This window comes from Lolium rigidum, chromosome 1 (genome assembly GCF_022539505.1).
Source record: "Lolium rigidum isolate FL_2022 chromosome 1, APGP_CSIRO_Lrig_0.1, whole genome shotgun sequence".
NCBI classification, from domain to species: domain Eukaryota; kingdom Viridiplantae; phylum Streptophyta; class Magnoliopsida; order Poales; family Poaceae; genus Lolium; species Lolium rigidum.
The window spans coordinates 98789036-98807559 of NC_061508.1; positions in this window are offsets into that span (position 1 = coordinate 98789036).

Below are 18524 nucleotides of genomic sequence, written 5' to 3' on the forward strand. Positions count from 1 at the left end.
AGATGCGCATATAATTATTAATATATCTTACTATGTGGTCTTGTTTTTATAGGCAATTGAGATTTAATGTCGTAATTTCTACCATTTATCAGGTTTTTTTTAACAATTTGGAACTTTATATGGTCAATTAATATTTCAAGTTGAACAACTTTTTTGGCAAACCTTTTTTTATCGCCTTATGCATAAATGTGTTAAGTCAGCTCATTTCATCTGTAACATTATTTGACATCCGCATATATGTGATTAGTGGCGGAGATAGATGATGCGAGCGAAGTCCAAAGTGTGTGTGTGGGGGGGGGGGGGGGGGAGCGGCCCCCTAACATACACATAGGTCCACCCCTGTATGTGATGTACATGTGCGCACCGAGACATCTTTATCCCGGGTTTGCATCTGGCCTGAGCTACATGTGGAGTCTTATACTTTCTCACTTATTAGAACTTGTGTGAAATATATTTATTATTTCTCTACAGATTGTATGGCTTCTCTTTATCGCAGCCACCACTTCAGGCGGCATCTCTGACCGGTTCGGTCGTGAGTTGGCAGTTCATGGCATTCTTGAGCATTAGTGGATGAAAATAAAATCTTCAATGTAAATTATGTGTGGCGATTCATGAGCATATGAGAATTTTATGTATATATGCTTCCAGAGTTTTATCTTTTCATAATTTGTTTGACAACAGTTCAACACACAATACATTATCTTCACATATAATTGTGGGGGTCTGGAGGACATTTGATCCTCATGCATTGGACAAGGTATACACATCATGTGATGCTTCTGATACTGCAATCATTTCTCAGTGATTCATCCATATGGACATGAGTTATGTTACCTCATCTTTCTCGTTGATCGGCGAAGACCTCCCGAATAGAAGTAGATCTGTCGATGCTTTCCGAGTCGCTGTCCAGATCGGAGTCCGTGAACGACCCGAAAGACATCCCGCCGAACAGATTGTCGAGATCTCCGCCGGCGGCGGGCTTGACGTAGCTTGCCGACGAAGTTTCGTCGTCGCTTAACTTGATTGTTGACGATGATGCCGAGAAATCAGAAACAACCGCTAACGGTCCCGAACGAATCGGTGCCGCTAGGCGATGTGATCCTTCTCTCCCGACGCAAAAGTGGAAACTCCCGAACTTCATCTCCATTGGCTCTTCCAGATAGGCATATGCATCCACACGGGCGGGAGGGTGAGGAACAAAATCAACGAGACCAGTTTTGATCTGTTTACCTCCGTCCATCGTGTTGCTTGCCACCGAAGATGTCGATGATGTTGAACGTGCCATCGAGATCAACTCCTTGTTGCCTCTAATTCCCACAGACGACGCCAATTGACAAGGTATTAACTTGTCAATGCCTACAAGTTGTAGACTAGGATTTCGTAGAAAGTAGAGGGCAAGTAGATCTCGAAGGTTTCAGCCGAAAAGGTGCTTGACTGCTAAAAACTAGGGTTATGTTGACAATGAATCGATCCTCTCTTTCTCCCTCGACTCCCCCTTATATAGCAGGCGGAGCCGAGGGTTTTGTGATGTACAAGTTACAAACAGCGGGAGACTCTTTGAGTTCGTCCCGTATAATTACAAGTCTCTATTCCTAATATATCTCTAACTTCCATATCGACACTTTATTGGGCTTCTGGGCTTCGTAATCTTCGGGTCGTGGGCCTTCAGTAAACCCCGGGTACCTTCTTCGACAGGCCCATTGGAGATGCCTATGTCACCAGGTACTCACCGGTTAAGACTATTGTGTTTTAGGGTTGGAACAATGGGGTCGTCTCCCATCGGTTGCACGTTGAATATAGGGTCAAACACGACCGGGTGTTGTACAGATGAGAGACACCAATACACATACGTATTGGGTACAAAACATAAAATATAAAGGGCCTATTACATATTCTAACACCCTCTCTTAATCAAAACCTTTCGAAAGGTTGAGATTACGCTTGAATTCATTGAGCTTCATGACTGGAAGGGCCTTTGTAAAAACATCTGCAACTTGATCTTTACTTGAAACAAACCGAATAGCCAGCTGTTGATTAGCAACTCTTTCTCTGACAAAATGGAAATCAATCTCAATGTGCTTGGTACGAGCATGAAACAATGGATTTACAGACAAGTATGTTGCACCTAGATTGTCACACCAGAGACTAGGTTTTTCTCTTAGTTTAACTCCAAGCTCAGCAAAAAGAGCTTCAACCCAAATTAACTCAGTTGTGGCATTTGCTAAGGCCTTGTACTCTGCCTCAGTGCTGGATCTTGACACTGTGGCTTGTTTTCCAGCACTCCAAGATACCAGATTTGGTCCAACAAATATACAAAAACTACCCGTAGAGCGCCTATCATCCAAGGAACCAGCCCAATCTGCATCTGAAAAAACACTAAAAAATGTGGATGAAGATATGGTAAAGGTAATACGAAGTTGTAATGTATCTTTCACATATCTGAGAATACATTTTGTAGCTGTCCAATGTTCTGTAGTTGGAGCATGTAGGTACTGACAAACCTTGTTTACTGAAAAGGCTAAATCAGGACGTGTCAAGGTTAAGTACTGAAGAGCTCCAACAATACTCCTGTACTGAGAACTATCTTCAGAGCCAAGAGGTGTAACATATGTAAGAGACAACTGTTCAGAGGAATACAAAGGTGTGGGAGCAGACTTGCAGCTGCGCAATCCAACTCTGTCAAGTAAATCTGTAGCATATTTCTCCTGTGTAAGGAGTAATCCATTGTTTACCTTCTTTACCTCAATGTCAAGGAAATAATGCAAATCACTCAGATCTTTAATGGCAAAATATTTATTCAAATCTCGAAGAAGAACAGTGATGGCATGATCAGAAGAACCAGTAACTATGTGATAGGGCAAATGTGGCTGATCTTTCGATGAGACGAGGATAAATCGATTAGTTGGTGGAGTTCGTGCTTGACGATCCGACTACACGTGCAAAGATCGTGCGCTAATGCAATCGCTAGGACAATCTTCGGGAGTTACTGATCTTGCGGATGCACGATCAGCCTGACCAGCGAGGGTCTTAATTCCTACCTGAAATCGAGAACAAGTAAGAACTAATGATGCAATCAGAGTATTGCGGATATAGATGAAAACTTTATTGAATAAGGTGGGATTCCTAATAATCGCTCTTGTTCTGGGCGTTGGCCTCAAAAGAAGTACACGAGAGTTGCAACAATGGCTAACTTTTAGTCTAATCAAAATCCGAGTCTGAACGTGACTGCTATGGGGGTATTTAAAGGAGGAAAAAGTGGGGTTTCGGCCAGCCATACGTATGGTGGCCGAACCAAACCCTAGAAGGCCTTTTCCCCTTTAATACGGACTCTAAAAAGTGGCTGACTTAATTCCTGTGAAAATGACATGGGCTTGGCCCAAAACTAAAGGTGACGCAGCACCATATTATGCTATGGACGAAATTATGAAGAGAAAAACTCTATATTTCGTCCATGTCTTCATCTCTTCTTATGGTGGCTTCAAAGTTCTGAAATCTCCACTTGCGACGTTCTCTTCAATCCTCAAATGCTTGCTGCCATCTCCTCCATGTATGATCATGCTCCAATGCTTGTCCGCCTCATCCATGCTAGGTCCATCATTCATAAGAGTAACAAACATATCTGATTTAGGCAGCATCATAATCTCATGTATGAGAGGAATAGTTCCAAGAAACGAAAGAACCTGATAGTTAAGTTGTTTGGCACGAGCTCGAGAGATTGGTCCTTGTATTTGTGTGGCTGTAGGTACAGCGGTTGTATCAATAGATGGGATGTCCTCATCATGCCCCGTCTTGAATTGAAGTTCTCCTCGACGAAAGCTCCTCTTCTTCACCAAAGTAAGGCTTCAAATCTGCAATGTTAAATGTAGGACTAAACGGACCCAATTCTGCAGGAAGCTCAAGTTTATATGCATTATCATTTATTTTCTCTAACACCTTAAAAGGACCAGCAGCGCGTGTCATTAGTTTAGACTTGCGCAATTCAGGAAAATGATCTTTGCACGAATGCAACCAAACAAGATCACCAACATCAAACACAACATGTTTTCTTCCTCTATCCCCAACAATTTTATACTTAGCATTTATGCGTGCTATGTTGTCTTTAGTAGTCTCATGCAATTGTAATATCAATTCAGCACGTTGTGTAGCATCCAAATTATTTTACACCGAAGATGGTAAAGGCAATAAATTAATAGGTGCACGTGGAACAAAACCAACACAATCTCAAATGGGCACATCTTAGTGGTAGAATGCAGCGAACGATTGTAAGAAAATTCAACATGAGGTAAACATTCTTCCCAAAATTTTAAGTTCTTCTTCAAAACATCCCGCAGCATAGTAGACAATGTTCTATTTACTACTTCAGTTTTTCCATCAGTTTACTACAATTTAGTCCAACTTAGCCCATAAACATCTCCAAAAGTGGCTAAGAAACTTACTATCATGATCAGAAACAATAGTATTTGGCACACCATGTAAACGAACAATTTCGCGAAAGAACAAATCAGCAACATGTGTAGCATCATCAGTCTTGTGACATGGAATAAGGTGTGTCATCTTAGAAAACCGGCCCACAACAACAAAGATACTATCCCTCCCCTTCTGTGTACGAGGCAAACCCAAAACAAAATCCATAGAAATATCCTCCCAAGATACACTAGGAACAGGAAGAGGCATATATAAACCATGTGGATTAAGTCAAGACTTAGCTTTTTGACATGTAGTGCAGCGTGCCACAAATCTCTCAACATCTCGTCGCATACGTGGCCAAAAAAGTGTGCAACAAGTACACCCTCCATCTTCTTCACACCAAAGTGTCCCATCAATCCGCCTCCATGCGCCTCCTGCAACAACAAAAGACGAACGGAACTATCTGGGATGCATAGCTTGTTAGCACGGAACACAAATCCATCATTGAGGACGACTTTGTTCCATGTTCTACCATCTCTACAATTCAGCAACACATCTTTAAAATCATCATCATGCAAGTATTGTTCCTTTATAGTTTCTAATCCAAAAATCTTGAAGTAAAGTTGAGATAGCATAGTATAACGGCGCGACAAAGCATCAACAATAACATTATCTTTACCCTTTTTGTGTTTGATAAAATAAGGAAAAGACTCAATAAATTCAACCCACTTTGCATGGTGGCGATTCAGCTTAGCTTGACTACGAATATGCTTCAAAGATTCATGATCAGAATGTATAACAAATTCTTTAAGCCATAAATAATGTTGCCAAGTTTCTAATGTCCGAACCAGCGCATATAATTCTTTATCGTAAGTAGAATAGTTCAGACTAGGCCCACTCAATTTCTCATTAAAATATGCAACAGGTTTGCCCTCTTGTAATAACACACCTCCCAAACCAATTCCACTAGCATCACATTCAAGCTCAAAAGTCTTATTAAAATCAGGAAGTTGGAGTAATGGAGCATGTGTTAACTTATGTTTCGGAATCGTGAATGCTTCTTGTTGTGCATCGCCCCACACAAAGGGCACATCCTTCTTGGTAAGCTCATTCAGTGGCGCAACAATGGATCCAAAATCTTTCACAAAGCGCCTATAAAAGCAGCGAGGCCAAGAAAACTTCTCACCTGTGTGACCGTCTTGGGCTGTGGACAACTCTCAATTGCCTCAATCTTGGCTAGATCAACTTCAATTCCTTGCGCAGTAACAACATAGCCAAGAAACTGAAAGAACATGGAGCCCCCATGTGTGGTTTTGGTAATTGATGACAATCCCTATGGACTAACGGTTGCATTGAGAATCTATCTTAGGTCCATAGCCATGTGTTGGTCTCAAGGTTACAAGATGGAGAAGATGGAGTACAATAACGAAGACGGTGTCGAAGAGAGACGAAGACCGTGTTGAAGATGAAGAGAGATGAAGACGGTGGCGTGCGTACAAGATGAATACGGTGGCATGTACAATGATGAAGAGGGTGAAGACGGATCTTGCCGACTCGAGAGGAACGCGCAAGGATAAGGTTTGTGCTCGATAGGATAGTGGGTCGTATCATCGGAGAGAGCTCAAACCTTGCATGCATTGCATCGTGTTTCTTGGTTCTTCTTGGTTCTTATCCATGAGATGAGTTAGAGCTTGTGTTCATTCTCATGACAAGCTCTAGCTCATCGGAAACGGATTCCAGTTGCATCGCATGTTGCATGTGCGAGGGTGATGATTTTCCCGATATACCATATTGAGAGGTTACACCTCTATGACCATGAGAAAATCATCACTCACTCCTTTCCATGTTTTCACCTTGTGTAGTGGTAGCTCTCGTCGTCCTCTTTCCGGCAAAATTGGTTTCACCTTAATCGGAGTTTCCTAGCTCGAGATATTGCCGTTTCCGTATCGCAGTTTAAAGAAAAAAAAGGAAGGGCGGTAGTACCGGTCAGGTACCAGTCAGGTACCGGTTTGGTCTCTGTGAGACAATTGATCCGGTCCGGTATTGGACCGGTACCGACCCGGTAGTACCGCTCGAGCGGTAGTACCGCTCGAGGTACCGCTTTGGGCCGATTTTTGACCGTTTTCTGCACAGTTTTGCGCTCGAGCGGTAGTACCGCTTTGACAAGCGGTAGTACCGCTCAGACGCGAATCTGACCGTTTTTCTGCCTCCAACAGCTATATTTTGGCCCCCCTATTTATACCTCTCTTCCACCTTCGACCCAAACACTTCTTCCCCTCCATTCTCTCTCCTCCATTGTTGACCTTGAAGGTTTTCTTCCTCCTCTTGATCCCCCCACTATTTCTTGCATATTTTTGGGGGAAAGGAGAGGGGAGATCTAGATCTAGAGCTTCACCAATTGAATCCCTCTCCACGTGAGGGGATCTTGCTAGATCTAGGTCTTGGAGCTATTTGGTGTTTCTCCACATATTTGTTCTTCCTCCCTTATTCCCCCAATAGCTTTTGTAGCTTTGTTGGAATTTGGGAGAGAAGAACTTGGGCATCTTAGTGGTGTTCTTAGCCATTGCATTAGGTGCATCGGTTTGGGTTCTCTCCGGGTTTTCGATCTCGTAGAGGGCATGTTGACCTTAGTGGTGTTGTTGCTTAGTGGCCTTGTTGCCTTTGTGGTGTTCTAGCCTTTGTGGCCTTGTCGTCTTTGTGGCGTTGTAGCCTTTGTGGCGTTGTTGCCTTTGTGGAGTGTGTTAGCCTTTGTGGTTTTGGAGCCGGTTGTGGCGCGTTGGTGTCTTGGTGGGTTTGTTGCCGGTGTGGCGTGTTGTAGCCTCTTGTGGCCTTGTACTTGAGAGCCTCCGTGTTGTGGAGTTTCCTCAAGCTTGATACTTGGGAGTTTGCCCAAGCTTGTACGGGTTCGGTGACATCCCTCAAGGGTCCCTTAGTGGATCGAGGCTTTCCTCCTTGGAGGAAAGGCTCGAGGAGAATACGGTGGCCCTAGTGGCTCATTGGTGTGCCTCGTGCCTCCACACCGCTCCAACGGAGACGTAGCACCTTTGGGTGTGAACTTCGGGATACATCGTCGTCTCCTCGTGCACCGGTTACTTCTCAACCTAAGCTCCTTCACCTATGCGCTTTACATTGTGATATCTATCATGCTTGATGCCATACCTATCTTGTTATCACCTTGTTGCTCATCATGCTAGCATAGGTTGTTGGTGCTCTTAGGCAAACCCCTTGTTGATATGCTTTGAGCTAAACTAGTAAACACATGTGTAGTTTTATTCCGCCTAGTTTAGCTCTAAAGTAGAAGTTTTTATACACCGCTTATTCACCCCCCCTCTAGGCGACGTCATAGTACATTCAATTGGTATCAGAGCTAGGGCTCTCTTATCTTGTTGGGCTTCACCGCCTAGAGAGTATGACGTCGGCTAGAGGATTAGTGCATATTTCCACCTTTACATTTGATGGCACTAATTATGATGCTTGGAAATTCTACATGCTTGATTATTTTAGGGGCATGCACCCACATGTGGAGCAAATTCTTGATATGGTTTTTTCTCCTCCTAAGGATCCACAAAATCCAACTTTTGAGGAGAAGAAAAACTCTTATCTAGATGCTCAAGCTACTAAAGTGCTTTGCCATGTTGTGAGTCATGTAGTGATCTCCTCCATCGCGTCTTTCCGGAGTGCTCATGAGTTTTGGACAAAGCTTCAAGATACATATGGTGGATCCAAGACCATTGAGGATGATCACACTCCTTCGACTTCACCAATGTGTGGTAAGACACAAGGAAATGGTATGGTGAGTGGTGATGAACATTGCATTGTTGATAGTGAGCCTTCTCTTGATGATTCTACATCCCTATCCCATTGCAATGTTTCATCTTTGGACTTGAACACTTATAGCACTAGAAATATCTTATATGCTAGTGTTGATAGTCCTTGCATGTCTTCATCCCATGATGATATGCTTGCCTTGTCTTGTTGCCATGATGAAAATACTTTGCTTTCCTCTAGTATTTGTGTGACTAACAATGTAGAGGGAACCAAGGATACTATGGGCTAAGACAAGATCTTGGATGGAGCTTCAATTACTTCATCCTCTTCATCATCTCATGGTTCCCACACTTGCCTTATGGCTAAGGCTTCTAAGGTATCTCCTTCCTTGGAACCCTATATATCTAGTGATGATGAGGATGATGATATGGAAGAACTTAATGTTGCTTCCTTAAACATGATGGGTGAGTTAGTATTCCATGCTCTTCATGATAAGAAATTTGCTTGCTTTAACTTCATGAAAATATTGGCTTTTGCCATTGAGAGCACAAAACTTATTGAGAAAATGGAAGGGCATGAGCGCGAGTATGCAAACGAGATTGCAACTCTTAGTGAAGCTCTTGAAGAACAACAAACCACCAATGAATCTCTTGAGGAGACCTTTACTCTAGATCTATCTAAAGTAAAGGAATCTCGTGATAGAGCTTTAGAGGTGGCACATGATTTTCGAATTAAAAATGTTGAGCTAGTTAGTGCTCATGCTAAACTCCTTGAGGATTTTGAGCTTCTCAAAAATGGCTCTAGGGCTATTGATAGTGAGCTCATCAAACTCACCGAGTCACATGAGCAATTTAAGGCTCTCAACCTAATAGAGCTTCCTAAGTTGCCTTCTTCTTGTGCTATAATTGATAATGCTTGTGGTACTAACTCTACCTCTTGTGAAGCTTCCATCTTGAAGGAGAATGTTGAGCTAAGGGCTCAACTTGCTTTGCTAACAAGCAATTATGAGAAATTGGAAGAAAGTCATGGAAAGCTTTTTAGCTCCCATGATGATCTTCTAGTCTCTCATGATTTGCTAAAGTTAGCTCATGAGGCTATCATGTCAAAGGTAAAATCTTGTGAGCCTCATGTGAGTACTAGCACTACCTCTCAAAGTGCTATTTTGCCATGTGCTAGTGCTTTTAGTTCGCCCACTCATTCTATTGACTTATCTTGTGGTGAACTACCTTCTATGCCTTGTTGCTCTACAATTCCTTGTGCTAGTGCTAGTAATTCACCCACCAATGCTATTTCTATATCTTATGGTGAATTACAAACCTTGCCTTGTTGCTCTAACAATGAAGCTTCCAGTTCCTCTAGTACTTGTGTTGTTACTAACCATGTAGGGGAAATCGAAGAGCTCGAGGCCCAAGTCTCTTCTTTGAAGAAGGACTTGGTAAAGGGTCATGAAGGGAAGCAATCCCCCAATGACAAGAGTGGACTTGGATTCAACTCCAACAACAAGAACAAGTCCACCACGCACAAGCGGAAGAAGGGCCAAGGGCATGTGAAGGATCCCGCCAATATTGTGTGCTTCAAGTGCAAGGTTGAAGGGAATCATGTTAGATCGTGCCCCTTGAACAAGAAGCCACTTGGCGCGAAGAAACAAGGGAAGCGGCCTCAAGATGGAGCTCATGGTCTACCTCAAAGCCAAGCTCAAGGTCTACCTCGACTTGAAGAAATGCCGCTACCCAAGAAGGATCAAGCCAAGGCTCCCGTTGTGGAGAAATCAAATGAGAAGAATGAGAAGATAAGAACATGCTACATGTGCCATGAGAAGGGCCACATCTCCTCCTTTTGCACTATTGGTAACTCATCCAACCCTATCTTGATCCATGGTTCTTATTCTCTACATAAGGATAAGGTTGGCGATGTGTTGCCAAATATGTTGGCGCTCAAAGTGGTTTCGTAAAAAGAACCATTTGGTTTGCTAAGCCTATTGTGACTAACTTCTTAGGACCCAACTTGGTTGGGGACCAACAAGCCAAAATTTTATCAATAGGTACATGTGGAGGGCATGGAGGCTTGACTAGTTCATGAAGACTTGAGGGATCTTCATCATTCTCACTTCCTCAAGTCAAGTACTATTCGTTTCATCCTTTACCCATGCTCCTCCTTGCGGTAACGAGTCCTCAACTCCTTTACATTGAAAGTTACTCGCTCCCCTTCTACATGTGTTGGTTTTGTACCTTGCATGTGGTTGTGTATGTTGTGCCTCCTACTTGCTTATCTTGCTTCCATGCTTATATATGTTGGGTGGCACATCATGTACAATTGTTCTTTGTTGAGCCTATTGCATCTTATTGATATCTTAGTTGTTGGCTCATGTGAGAAATTAATGGACTATCCCATTTTGCGGAAGTGATATACTTTGTGCATTTCACAATCCTAAAATGTGCGACATGATGAGTTAAAATTCTATAATGCCCATTAATTATCTCATTTGGTTCTTATTTGCCTCTTGCACGAAAAATGTCCTTATCACATTATGGGGGAGTATTGTGCTTTGTGCATTTTACAAGCCTAGAAAATGTGAACATTTGAGGTTGTGTCACATAGAATTGATATTATAGATTATCTTGTTCCTATGTGACATGTGTGCTCAAACAAATCCCACTTTACCATATGCTTTCTTTGTTGTGAAGATAATCTTGGACATACTCACAAACTACCATATGGATATTTCCTAAATACCTCTTGTTCTTGGACAATTGGTAATAAATTGTGTGGTATTGTTCCGGATCATCCTCACACTTGGCTCATGTGCTCAATTGCTTATTTCTTTTCAAGAATTTGTCCTTGTGGGTTAGACTCCCATATGTCTTCCTTGCCTCTTTTGGATCTCCTTATTTCACTTGAACCTTATGAGTGTCTTGATAAACAATGGTAGAGCGATGATCCCGCATTTGTGCATTTTGTATTCAAACGCAAAATCCTAAATGGTGCACTAATTTTGGGGGAGCTCTCCTATGTTTGCTAGAACACTCCCTTGTTTCAAGAATTTAACTTTGAAAGACAAACCTTTTCTTTTCGGTACTTTTGTGCCATCATGAAAAGTGTTGAGGGTTTGGTTTATTTGGAACCTGCTTTCTTTGGGAGTTGGTTAGGAACCTGCTTTCTTTGGGAGTTGGTTATCTCATTACTTATATTTGGTTTAGTTTCTTAAAATGAGATAAGTCCTTGAGCATGCTTGTTTTGGATATCTTGCTCTATCTCTCTTGTACCTATCTTGGGTGTGCATGTTTCTTTGTGCATAAATATCTTCGTGATGTTGTCCACTTAGAGAAACTTATATACATAAGAGATGGTGCATATCTTTTGATATCCCTCTTTGTTGGAGTCCATTCCTTCATTATTATTTGACTTGATGATGACTCCACAAAGATTGTGGTTATGAGTGCTCATTTTATCCTATTTGCATCTTCAAGCACTCATACTTGATTTTGGCACAAGCTTCGTTTTTACTTGCTTCTTATTAAGCTTGTGTTTCTTTTGGTTCATTGGATTGCTTGCTTCATTTGTCGAAGCTTTCTCACCTTCTTATTCTCTTGCAATCTTTGATCCTCAATATAGTTGAATTTTCTCCCCGTATTCGTCATTGAATACGCGCATTTGATTTCACTCACATTATGAGAAATGCACACTTTATGGAGGAACTGTAACTATATTGGTCTTCCGAACCTTTCGTCCATTTCGGCAATCGATGCCAATGGGGGAGAAGTTTGGAGGGTTTGAGGGAATTGCTTTTGTTTGGTTCTTAAGCATTTGCCTCTCATGCTTGCATTTGTTGCTTTGCATGGTTGAATATTTAGAGGATACTCCGCTAGGCTTTAATTGCCGATATATGTAATGAAATTCAAGTTCATGCACACATGCATATATTATGGGGGAGTTTGTTCTAAATATTCAACTTGGGTTGTTCGCTAAATTCCATATTTAAACCCTCTCAAAGAGATTGTCATCAATTACCAAAATGGGGGAGATTGAAAGAACATGGAGCCCCCATGTGTGGTTTTGGTAATTGATGACAATCCCTATGGACTAACGGTTGCATTGAGAATCTATCTTAGGTCCATAGCCATGTGTTGGTCTCAAGGTTGCAAGATGGAGAAGATGGAGTACAATGACGAAGACGGTGTCGAAGAGAGACGAAGACCGTGTTGAAGATGAAGAGAGATGAAGACGGCGTAGAAGATGGATGAAGACGGTGGCGTGCGTACAAGATGAAGACGGTGGCATGTACAATGATGACGAGGGTGAAGATGGAGCTTGCCGACTCGAGAGGAACGCGCAAGGATAAGGTTTCTGCTCGATAGGATAGTGGGTCGTATCATCGGAGAGAGCTCAAACCTTGCATGCATTGCATCGTGTTTCTTGGTTCTTCTTGGTTCTTATCCATGAGATGAGTTAGAGCTTGTGTTCATTCTCATGACAAGCTATAGCTCATCGGAAACGGATTCCGGTTGGATCGCATGTTGCATGTGCGAGGGTGATGATTTTCCCGATATACCATATTGAGAGGTTACACCTCTATGACCATGATAAAATCATCACTCACTCATTTCCATGTTTTCACCTTGTGTAGTGGTATCTCTCGTCGTCCTCTTTCCGGCAAAATTGGTTTCACCTCAATCGGAGTTTCCTAGCTCGAGATATTACCGTTTCCGTATCGCAGTTTAAAGAAAAAAAAAAGGAAGGGCGGTAGTACCGGTCAGGTACCGGTTTGGTCTCTATGAGACACTGGATCCGGTCCGGTATTGTACCGGTACCGACCCGGTAGTACTGCTCGAGCGGTAGTACCGCTTGTGGTACCGCTTTGGGCCGATTTTTGACCGTTTTCTGCACAGTTTTGCGCGCGAGCGGTAGTACCGCTTTGACAAGCGGTAGTACCGCTCGGGCGCGAATCTGACCGTTTTTCTGCCTCCAACAACTATATTTTGGGCCCCCTATTTATACCTCTCTTCCACCTTCGACCCAAACACTTCTTCCCCTCCATTCTCTCTCCTCCATTGTTGACCTTGAAGGTTTTCTTCCTCCTCTTGATCCCCCACTATTTCTTGCATATTTTTGGGGGAAAGGAGAGAGGAGATCTAGATCTAGAGCTTCACCAATTGAATCCCTCTCCAAGTGAGTGGATCTTGCTAGATCTAGGTCTTGGAGTTATTTGGTGTTTCTCCACATATTTGTTCTTCCTCCCTTATTCCCCCAATAGCTTTTGTAGCTTTGTTGGAATTTGGGAGAGAAGAACTTGGGCATCTTAGTGGTGTTCTTAGCCATTGCATTAGGTGCATCGGTTTGGGTTCTCTCCGGGGTTTCGATCTCGTAGAGGGCATGTTGACCTTAGTGGCCTTGTTGCCTTTGTGGTGTTCTAGCCTTTGTGGCCTTGTAGCCTTTGTGGCATTGTCGTCTTTGTGGCGTTGTAGCCTTTGTGGCGTTGTTGCCTTTGTGGAGTGTGTTAGCCTTTGTGGTTTTGGAGCCAGTTGTGGCGCGTTGGTGTCTTGGTGGCTTTGTTGCCGGTGTGGCGTGTTGTAGCCTCTTGTGGCCTTGTACTTAAGAGCCTCCGTGTTGTGGAGTTGCCTCAAGATTGATACTTGGGAGTTTGCCCAAGCTTGTACGGGTTCGGTGACCACCCTCAAGGGTCCCTTAGTGGATCGAGGCTTTCCTCCTTGGAGGAAAGGCTCGAGGAGAATACGGTGGCCCTAGTGGCTCATTGGTGTGCCTCGTGCCTCCACACCGCTCCAACGGAGACGTAGCACCTTTGGGGTGTGAACTTCGGGATACATCGTCGTCTCCTCGTGCACCGGTTACTTCTCAACCCAAGCTCCTTTACCTATGCGCTTTACATTCTGATATCTATCATGCTTGATGCCATACCTATCTTGTTATCACCTTGTTGCTCATCATGCTAGCATAGGTTGTTGGTGCTCTTAGGCAAACCCCTTGTTGATATGCTTTGAGCTAAACTAGTAAACACATGTGTAGTTTTATTCCGCCTAGTTTAGCTCTCAAGTAGAAGTTTTTATACACCGCCTATTCACCCCCCTCTAGGCGACGTCCTAGTACATTCATAAACGCAACTCGATTGGTGCAAAAGGTGCACTTCTCAAGATTACCATACAAACGTGCATCACGTAAAACATTGAAAACAACACGTAAATGATCCAAATGATCCTCCAAAGATTGCTATAAATCAGAATACCATCATGGTATACCACCACAAAACGTCCAATAAAAGCACGTAAAACTTCGTTCATCAGTCTCATGAAAGTAGTAGGTGCATTAGTTAAACCAAAAGGCATTACTAACCACTCATATAAACCGAACTTAGTTTTAAACGCTGTTTTCCATTCATCTCCTAATTGCATACAAATCTGGTGGTAACCACTACGCAAATCAACTTTAGAGAACATAATAGACCACTCAATTCATCAAGCATATCATCTAAACGAGGTGGATATCAAATGGTAATATTATTAATAGCTCTGCAATCAGTACACATGCGTGAAGAACCATCTTTCTTAGGTACCAAGATAATAGGATTAACACATGGACTAAGAGACTCACAAATGTAACCTTTATCTTGGAGAACCTGAATTTGTCACTGAATCTCTTTGGTCTCTTCAGGATTGGTACGATATGGTGCACGGTTGGGCAGCGAAGCTCCTGGAATCAAGTCAATTTGGTGTTCTATCCCACGAATAGGTGGTAATCCAGGTGGAACATCTTGAGGAAACACATCAATGAATTCTCGCAAAAGGATAGCAACCGCAGGTGGCAAAGAAGGAGGCATATCCTCAAATAAAAACGGAACTTTTTTGCAAATAGTAGCATAGCATTGAGTAGTGTTCACATCAAGTTCAACAATATCAGATTTGCTAGCAAGCAAACAAGGATATTTCAAACGAATTTCAGTAGCATGGTTCGAATCAGATTTAGTATTAGTCTTATGTGGCACAAAATCTGCAGCAAAAATCTGATTTTCACTATTATATTTCTCCTCGTTTTTTACTCTACTAGCTCTAGCAAGATCATCTTTTAATATTTGTTCAGGAGTCATAGGTTTGAGACCAATTTTCTTTCCATCATGCATAAGAGAATTAATACTGATTAGTTTTACCATTATGAACAGGTTCTCTATCAAATTGCCAAGGTCTACCAAGTAACAAAGAACAAGCTTGCATAGGTACAACATCACAATCAACAAAATCAAAATATGTACCAATAGTAAAATGCACACGTGTAGTTCTTGTTACCTTGAGCTTCCGAGTGCTCTCAAACCATTGAATGTAATATGGGTGTGTGCGCTGTCTCGTAGGTAGAGAAAGCTTCTCCACCATGTCAACGCTAACCGGATTATTACAGCTCCCTCCATCAATGATGATCCGTATAGCTCGCCCTTTTACAACACCTCTTGTTTGAAACAGATTGTGGCGTTGATCATGCTCAGATTTTCTCAATTGCACGCTCAATACACATTGTGCAACTAAGCTCTTGTACTGATCAACAGTTTCAGCTTCCATTACCTCCATCTCTCTCAGAATCAGAATTGGCGCCATCACGTGCAGCAATAAGGGCCAATGTATCTTCATCAAAGTCACTTGCAGAGTCATATTCTCCATCTTCACGCACCAACATCACACATTTGGTTCCGCATTCTCTTTCTATGTGTCCAAATTCTAAGCATTTGCGACATTGAATGTCGCACGTCTTCCCCGTGGAGGCCATGGAAGAGGAACTCCGAGGAGGACAAGCGGATGGTGGTGGCGTTGCAGCAGGTGGTGCTCGTGATGCAAGCGCGGTGTACTTGGAGGTAGTAGGAGCCAGTGCAGCTCCACAAGATGGTGGCGCTGATTGTCGCGGAGACCATGACGATGTACGACGTGCCGAAATATTAGCTCTTCTCCATGGTGGTTGACGATCCCGCACTTCACGTTCAGCTTTGCAAGCAAGATGAAACAAGCGAGTAATAGTGTTGTACTCCTTATAATCTAAAATATGCTAAATCTCTTTATTCAAACCACCAAAGAAACATGCAAGCATAGCCTCATTATCCTCTAAAATACCACAGCAAATCATGCCAGTTTGCAATTCTTGATAATAGTCTTCTACATATTTTTTTCCTTGTTCTAAGTGAGACAATGTTTTCAGCAAATCACGTTGATAATATGGAGGAACAAAATGAGTACGCATAGGAAGTTTTAAACCAACCCAAGTAGTAGGAATATTAGCATGATGTGCTCTACAATGTTCAAACCACCAAATAGAAGCAAAATCTGTGAACTCACAAGTAGCAGCACTAACACGCAAGTGATCAGGGTATTTTAAACATGCAAAGCGTTGTTCTACTTCCAATTCCCATGTAAGATACGCATCAGGATTATATCTACCCTCAAATGGCGGAATATTCAATTTAAGTTTTGCAACATGATCATCATCACGTACCAGCCGTGGAGGTGTGCGAACGTTGCGGTTCAGTTGTCATGGACGACTAGGTGCAGGTTGTTCGACTTCCTCACCGTCCAGCACGTTCTCATCTACCCGCTTGTCCTCGTCCCCTTCATAATCTTCGTATCCTTCATCAGAAGGCGCGTCAGGTGCGGCTGCTGCAGCAGGAGCGGTACCCGCAGGCACCTCCGCACGAGGAACGCGGCGTGCGCGTCGTCGCACGTTGTCGCGAGGTGGTGGCAACCGAGTCAAGATCTCCTGGAACTTGGCGTCGAGCTTGGAGTTGAAAGCTGTCTCGAGGCCATCCATCTTGTCCAACGCGTCGGTGAGTTTGGCGTCCACGTCACCAAGGCGCACATCTACGTCGCGTGCATGCCCGCCCAAAAGGTGGGTGAAGTGAGCATGCAACTCCTCACTCGTCATCTTGGCCGGGTCAGCGGCCGGTGTAGGTCCTGTCATGATTAGTACGCAAAAAGCACAAATGTATATGCCTACAAACTACATAATATGGTGGTTCACGCGCAATTCGTCAAGCAAAATACAAAGCTCTTACAAGTTCTTACCAAAACAGGAGGAAGGTTATACGGCAACCAACAAGGATCAGCGTCTCCAAAGATTGCCAAAGCGATTACCAGTGTCGACACAGTGCACGTGGAGACAATATGTAGAGCTGTAGGAAGGCTAATATGGTAGCAACACAACAATTGTCAAAACAGCAATATTGAAAGTATGCTCAACAACGGTACTGTGCTGATCCTAGGCTAGACCGTACTAGAGACGCAAGCCTAGAACACTAACGAGGTCACGGCGCGGCACACAAGCAACTAGCAGCGATGAGGTGGTGATGATTTGGCGAACCGAGATGCGAAAAATCACTATGATGGCAAGTGTCTCAAACTGATCCCCGAGGTCTAAAAACAGTATAGCCTCGAATTTTTTTTGTCGAAATTTCGGAAGTGCTCCGGAAAGCGCGCAGGCGCAAAAAAAAGTCGCTATAATGGCTAGTGGTGAAAAGTGATCGCCAAGGTCAAAAACCAGTGTAACCAGAATTTTTTTCGGAGGCGTTTTCATACTTTTTTTTGCTCTCCTTCACAATTCTTTACCGGCGGCGAAACTTATCTCACAGAAATTTTTTTCTACAGCACGGACGAAATTAGAAGGCAACAACTAAGGAAGAAAAACAATAAAACCTAATTCTACTCAGACTCTATCGTGGCAGAGAAACAACACGAATCTGTGTCGAGGTAGGAAACAGGGTATATGGCAGATGTATATGATGGTGGCGGAAACAATTTGGTAAGCGTATATGGCAGTGGCGGAAGTATATATGGTGGGTGTATATGGTAGTGGTGGCGGTGATCTACGTATGGTGCGAGCGGCGGCGGCGTGACTAATATGACCAGAACTCGAAACTATAAAGGAACTAGACGCTAAGACCAACAACTCGACACGAAGAAGTAGACACAAATTCAACTATGCAAAACTGTGAAGACAATGCAAAGGCGTGGCAGGGGGGTTTATGGGACGATATGATCTAAACCCTAATTGTATTTTTTTTGGTTTTTTCGTGATTTATGGGTATGATGACAGATGCAGTCTACACTAGGAAAATAGTAAAATCTCACCGAGCAACCTGAAATCTGATACCACTTGATAGGGCAAAGGTGGCCGATCTTTCGATGAGACGAGGATAAATAGATTTGTTGGTGGAGTTCATGCTTGACGATCCGACTACACGTGCAAAGCTCGTACGTCAATGCAATCGCTAGGACAATCTCCGGGAGTTACTGATCTTGCGGATGCACGATCAGCCTGACCAGCGAGGATCTTAATTCCTACCTGAAATCGAGAATAAGTAAGAACTA